We start from the raw sequence: 7,500 nt of genomic DNA on the forward strand, positions 1-7,500 counted from the left end.
TCCGTTTCTTTCTTTTCTCCTTGATAGCCGAACAACAAGCTTATTCGATATCTCATTCTTTTCGTTTATTCGTCTATTCATTTTCTGAAAGAAAATATTATTTCTATTACATCAAAAAGACACGTCCATATTTTATTATTATATTACAATAAATCTATATATATATATATATTACTGATATAATATACTTTTTTCCTTACCAATATAATTAATTATTAATATAATAATTATTAATATAATAATTATTAATATAAGAGAGAACGATGAGGGATAATATAATATCGTTTATATAAATATATGACAATATTAATTTTCTATATAATTTTCAAATCGAATACGTATAGATTTAGTTAAATAATACTTAAATAGTCTATAATAATTAAATACGTATATAATGTGAATAAATAAAACTGATCGAATATAAAATTACATATATATATATATATATATATATATATATATATATATATATATATATATATATATAAAGTTAAGCAATTATTTTTCGTAAACGATATAAATAAGTAATTGATCAGATAAATTTTTTCACAAAAGCAATTTATCTCTCATTTCTTAAGAAATCCGATCCGATTGTCGAACGATCGATAATATCATCTCGTAGAATAACGTGTCTAGAAGTTGTGCGTTACTTTTCTCGGTAGCCTCAGAAAGAAAAATCGCTACGAATCTTTCATCGAGATATATCCTGACGTACTTGATAGACGGGCCACTTACGGACTCTCGACGACAAGAAGCAATAATCCTCCAGGGATTGAAGGGACACCTACTCTCTACTTTACTCTAAGAACTTCCAAATGACTCCTTCCCTCTTTCGTTTTCTACTACTCATTTAAACTGATAAAATAAAGCCCTGTATTTACAAAAAGACGAGAGAGAGAGAGAGAGAGAGAGAGAGAGAGAGAGAAAAAGCAAAAAAGAAAACATCGATTGTTACAACTTATTATTAAAAATATTTTTGATAAGTCGATTGTGAGAAGAAAAATTTTTGAAAAATATATTACCCATAGAGAGCTTAATATCCAAGATTGCGCTTAATAACGCTTTATGATAAATGCGACTTCGAATATTTTCATTATTTTACATTGAATTATAAACGTAATCGATTTATGAAAAGCATTACTTTTTATATCTATATCTATACTCGTAATAATCGGTCAATGATCCATTAAAAATATTCATGACGATTATTTTTATTTGACAATGAACTTTTTTATTATTTATGAAAATATCATTCGTTCTTTCTAAACTCAGTATAATAGAATTATAATATGGTTAAGCGGAAAGATGGGTTCGTTTTCTAATATTACTATAGATACTTACTACGGAGTAGTAAGGTCGTAACAAATGTCTAGGATTATAAGAGAATTTTCACACACATAAACACGCATGCATACACACATAAAGAGATCGCAAACACGTTTGTAAAGCCCAAGCTGCGGTAAAATTTACACGGACACAAATGTAACAAAAGGGATTTGTAGCAAACTGATAGATAGATCTATTAAATCATTGTATTTATACTCTAGTTCTCTCTCTCTCTCTCTCTCTCTCTCTCTGATACTTCATATTACTATAAAAAAACATTTCCCTCTCTCTCCTAATCTTATAAACGATATACCAAGTTGATCGTTATAACGTTAGAAAAAGATTCCACTTACATTTTTCCATAGTCTCATAAAAGAAATAAATTGTTTCTTCTACATAATAGTAAGATGAGAAAGTAAAGAATATGTATCAGTATGTTTAGTCGGATATCGCTGTAACCATTAAATGTAATAAGTATAAATAAAACATGTTGTATCTCTCTCTCTCTCTCTCTCTCTCTCTCTCTCTCTCTCTCTCTCTCTCTCTCTCTCTCTCTCTCTCTCTCTCTCTCTCTCACTCCTTGTTTCTCTTTCTTTCTCCTGTATCAGTAGTAATAAATCATTGTAATTGAACTGAAGCTCTTTTAGGTTCTCTCAAGGACCGATAAAAGCAAATTGCATATGCGAATAACTCGCTCGTAATTGAATCTATAAGATGATGGAGGGAGGGAGGGAGGGAGGGAGGGAGGGAGAGAGGAAAGAGAGGGAGTTAGAAAAAGAGTATACTATCTCATTGCACATAACTTATTACGAGTAATAAATCCCGTTGAGTGCGTATATCTAGTAGTAGTAGTAGTAGTAGTAGTAGTAGTAGTAGTATGGGGAAAGTTGAGAAAAAATTGTCAAGATAAATGGTTAAGAATAGGATAGAAGGAAGGAAGGGAGGAAGAAAGAGGAAGGAGAGAGAGAGAGAGAGAGAGAGAGAGAAAAAAAAATAGTACTAAAAAGAGACCGTCTACTTTACTCAAGTGAGATTTACAAAGCCGAGAAAGAAAATAAACGTTTTGCACGACACTTCGTGCCGTTCTCGTTCGCGATCTTCTTGCTCGTGCGAATTCGTTGACGAAATTTACGGTTCGCACGCGTCGCGACGGGCAAAAGCTAGTCGTAGTACGTGGTTTAGCAAGAGATATATATCTTTTTCGTCGTCACCTTACATCTTTTCAAGGAAAAAGAGAGAGAGAGAGAGAGAAAGAGAGATAGAGAGAAAGAGTAAACAGAGGTGGAATGGGAGAATTGGAAGAAGTAGAGAGAGAGAGAGAGAGAGAGAGAGAGAGAGAGAGAGAGAGAGAGAGAAAGAGAGAGGGAGAGAGAGTAAACAGAGCTCGTTAATAAAAGCTCGTTTATTCAAAAGTAGCGTAATTATCAACGGATAATTAAATCTTCTTACTAAATTTTCTTTATCGTTGATCTATTCATCTTTCTCTACAGTTTATCTACTAAATAAACATTACTTCTAGCAAACTACGGGTAAGAAGGTATAAGCGTTTTAACCCTCTATAACTTTAAAGACATACATTCATATTATTTTATTAATCGATAAATTGTTATTGTGCACTTAATATTTAAATTTTGTCATGTTATTTAAATAATATTTATAAGTTATATTTACAATTAGTACGATATAATTTTACCATTATTTAATATATCATAATATAAAAATTATTGACTAAGTACAAATATATTTACTTTTATTATAATTTATTATAATAATCGTTTTAACGGATATAATTATACCATACTAAGTAATACTAACAATAATAAAAGTATATTAGAACTTACACGTTATTTTGTTTCGATTGAGCACGAAAGAAAAATTCGTTTTTATAGAGGTTTCGTACGAAGGACGTAAAAAAAGAAAAAAAAAAAAAAAGAAAAAAAAAAGAGAGAGGAAAGAAAAAGAAATAAAAGAAAAGGGGGGGAAAAAAAAGAAAACTAAGAAAGTAAGCTCATCATTTAAGGGACTTACAGAAGAACAGTATCTTCTTATTGTCGTTTTTCGAATCCCTTAGCTTTCTCCTCCACGATTTAACATTAATGATACTCCAGCGTTAGATGTCCCGTAAGGAGTCGTAAAGTTTGGAAAGTAAAATGCCTCAATTGTGAACGTCCAAGTTTCATGTCATAGACCTTCGGGAAGAGTAACAGAGAAAGAGAATGATCTCATTGTCAGCCGTTTTCAACAGTCTCTCTCTCTCTCTCTCTCTCTCTCTCTCTCTCTCTCTCTCTCTCTCTCACTTTTAGTCCTATCCTCTTCTCTCCTAAAGAAGAAACGCGGAGGGCCACGTAATTCATGTCGACGAGACGACTACCAACTTTTATTTGGCTAGACTGGATGGCGCCTCGGCTCCGATAATCTGGCCATTACTGTGAAAGGGAGATACACTGAAAAGAGAGGAGGAGGACGAATCGCTCTTGTGTGTTAGGGCAAAACGAAAATGAAAGAGAGAGAGAGAGAGAGAGAGAGAGAGAGAGAGAGAGAGAGAGAGAAAGAGAGAGAAAGAGAGGGAGGAAGAGAGAATGATAGAGACAGAGAAAGTGCAAAAGAGAAGCAAAATGTGTGTACATATGAGAGAGAGAGGGAGAGGCGAAGAAGATATCGATCCATTCAAATCCTTGCTACCGTCGCAAATAGATACATGGACCCATTTCATATCCATATCTATCGATTGTATCTCGTTACGTTGCATAACAGGAATGAGCCATCGTGAATTGCATCCTAGGTAGATAGAATTATTCACTCTTGATGAATATGATAGTTTCCGTTTAGCAAAATGTATCTTTCAAGCTAATGATCATCGTCTATAGAAGTTCTCTTACTAACACAATTCTAATTTATCTGAAATATGTTTAGTAGGAAAGATTTAATCGAAATTATTAATGTATGTGTAAATAGTATACGTATTCATTTTACGTATGTATATACGTAACATGTATGTGTTTATGTACGTATATACGTACGTATATATTATGTATCTATTCGTACTCGATGAAATACCTAGAAAGTAATAAAGTACCTTGACAGATCTGACGTGTCTGAAACTCGACGGATAACAGCGATGTGCAGGCACATCGTCTTGCAGAAATTGTATGCTTAGTGAGAGACATCAGAGACATCACGTGCGATTTCCATGGTAAAGCCCTTCAAACGTTTGCGAGAACTTATTTAGGTATTGCAGGAATAAACGTCTATATAAGAGGGAGATAGATAGATAGATAAATAGAGATAGAGATAGAGATAGAGATAGAGATAGAGATAGAGAGAGAGAGAGAGAAATGATTATAAAGAAATTAATCACGTTAAAGTAATAAAACAATTTTCATACATAAGATCCATTCTCACAAATCTCTATGTATAATATCAATGATCTAAAGAAAATATCAACGAATGGAATAGATATATATTGATAAAACGGATTCCATGGCAGGTTTAAGAAGAATTCTGATAAAGGAGATAATTCGAATAGGATGCTTTTGTCCTCGCGGAATAGCTATAAATTGAGATATCCTATCGGGAAACGCGTCCGCCTCATTCCGCTAGACTGAACTCTGGAAATTCGTTTTGGTGAAATGACAAAGGAGAGAAGAAAGAGAAAAGAAAGACACACACAATGAGAGAGACAGAGAGAGAGAGAGAGAGAGAGAGAGAGAGAAGATACGTTCAAAACTCTCCTTTTTCTTCTAATTTCCTATTGTCCTACTCGTTCTATGTATGTCCGTCATTGTTTGTTATCTATATGTCTCTAGGATCCCCAAATTCTCTAGGATAGAATTCTATTAATATTGAACTACGACAATCGATATCGATAACGCGCTATTCTTTCTCCTCTTTTTGTAAATCCACCAGGCGAAACTTTTAATTGATCTCGATCCCTTCTCTCGTTTTTATTTTAAATGAAAAAAAAAAAAAGAAAGAAAGAAAGAAAAAAAAATAAAAAAAAAAGAAAGAAAAATAAAGAAGAAAAAAAAAAAGAAAAAGATAAACGTCTTGAGAGAGAGAAAATGACCTTCACCTCGGCAAATAGCTTTTGTCGTTACTCTCTACGTTATATTTAAATGTAATTTTATCAGTTTAGATTTATTCACGTTTTTATTTGCATAGCGAAAGCTGATAACATTTACATTTTTCTCTAATGACTATCGTTTGTATCGATCTAAAAAGAATGTTCCTGCATTTTTGCGAAGTCCTATAAGAAAAGTAATCCTTCAACTATTTTCCCCTTTTATATCGTTGATACGATTAAAATAAAATAAAATAAAATAAAATAAAATAAAATAAAATAAAATAAAATAAAATAAAATAAAATAAAATAAAATAAAATAAAATAAAATGAAATAAAATGAAAACGAAACAAAAGAAAGAAAGAAATTCCATATTTCTGTGAGTGCGTGAAAAAAAATAAAAAAAAAGAAACATGATATGTAACATTTCATATAAAATAACATTTTATTTTTAATCCTATTACTTTTATCATGTTATAAGCTATTTTGGAATACATTTTTATACATCTTTCTTAATATGTTTGCATTATAATTTAATTTCCATAAAACAGAACAAAAACAAGCAAAAAAAGAAAAGCCTGGTCCCTAATAAAGTTTCTCAAGTCAATATATCAGAAAGTTAATTTTTATTTATCTCACGCATCCACAGATTTTTTCGAATCTTTTCCACAAAAAAAAAAAAAAAAGAAAAACAAAACAAAACAAAAAAAAAAAGAAATTTAATTATATAAACAATAAAAATTCTCTTAACGATCCACGAAAGATTAATATCGTTCTAATAAGTTCGAAAGATCACTTCAAAGTTGTCCTATCATATTGCTTGTAATATCTAGTAATATATAATAAGCGAACTGTCACGTATTATAGTTGAATAACTGTAATTTCAATATCGTCCATCCTTCGTATCGTAATTCGCATACCTTCATGAACACGTGGCAATATCATGTTAAACGCAGACATACAGACTGAATTCAGAAGTACGAAGGTGTTATGTATAGTGTTACAACAGTAGCTTTAGAACAGCCAGCTAGCCATTCATTTCATCAGGTTGGAGCCTGGTACTTGGGACAAGGAGTCTCCCGACTTGAGATGTAAATTTAAGTGGATAGCACGCTCGATGGGATCAACACAGACTGCGTGGACGACTTCGAGCGAGTCTGGTTGCTTGCTTGCTTGCTTCCAACTCTGCAATATATAACATGCTCAGAATAATATAGGCAAACATTTTACGACTACAATGAACGTTTCTACCTGGTTTTTCGACGATCGAAATGAAGTAAATACGTTTGCATATAATTTGAAAAGAGAATTAAACGGATTAATCAATCTAATAATTATCACGTTCTTACATATCATCTAATTTAATACGATCGAACAATTATTTATTCAAAACAAACGTAACGATTCAGACACTATACGATAATATCTAACTTTATTTTTCTCGCCTTTTTTTTATCTTTTTTATACCCCACTTGGTTCTGATTGTTTTTTCTCTTTTTTTGATTGTTATTGTTGCTGTTGTTGTTGTTGTTGTTGTTGTTGTTGTTGTTGTTGTTATAAATTCTCCAATAATTTCAAAACACTTTGTTCGTTCTAATAAAAACTTGTTCAATTTGAAAGAGCGTAACGAATACTTTTTATACGAACTGGCATATACTAGAAAAACGTTAATTGGCTACTCGTTATTTTTCGCTTTGTACGATCAAGGGGAGAGGGGAGAAGGATGAGTTTGAGGTCGGTTAGCGACGATATCGGAAAACAATCGAAAGCTTTATCCACACAACCACGTTTATATTACATACATACATACACATATATATATATATATATACATTTGTGTATGTGTCTACGTTGGAGGTGTGTAAGTATATATACATTAGAAGATATAACAAAGCTAAAAAGCCAAAGAATACGTAGCGTGTGTTTAGCCAAGTACTATCTTGTCCCTTTAACGCGTGCAGTTTCCGTCTTCAAGACGACGAAGGGTCGAACTGCAAAAAGGACATCACTCGTGCACAAACCTCAGCTTAATTTAGGTCGTATTTCCTTCTCCTTTAATGATACAAAATATATATATATATATATATATATCCTACTCTTTCTTTCCGTAGCC

At 32.0% G+C, this 7,500-nt stretch overlaps 1 protein-coding gene across 15 annotated transcripts in view; it reads right to left on the reverse strand.

Annotated features, from left to right (window-relative positions):
• Positions 1-7,500, reverse strand: part of LOC124424171 — a 50,006-nt gene that overhangs the window by 33,858 nt on the left and 8,648 nt on the right. For 8 of the 15 annotated variants that reach the window (XM_046962974.1, XM_046962957.1, XM_046962905.1 and 5 more), the window contains one exon: positions 1-84. This exon is cut by the window's left edge and continues 1,157 nt beyond it. The exons of the other annotated variants lie outside the window; for them this stretch is intronic. The gene's annotated coding sequence lies outside the window, so the exon portion shown is untranslated. The remainder of the gene's footprint in view (positions 85-7,500) is intronic. 15 annotated transcript variants of the gene reach the window in all.

The sequence above is a fragment of the Vespa crabro genome, chromosome 1 (assembly GCF_910589235.1).
Source record: "Vespa crabro chromosome 1, iyVesCrab1.2, whole genome shotgun sequence".
NCBI lineage: Eukaryota > Metazoa > Arthropoda > Insecta > Hymenoptera > Vespidae > Vespa > Vespa crabro.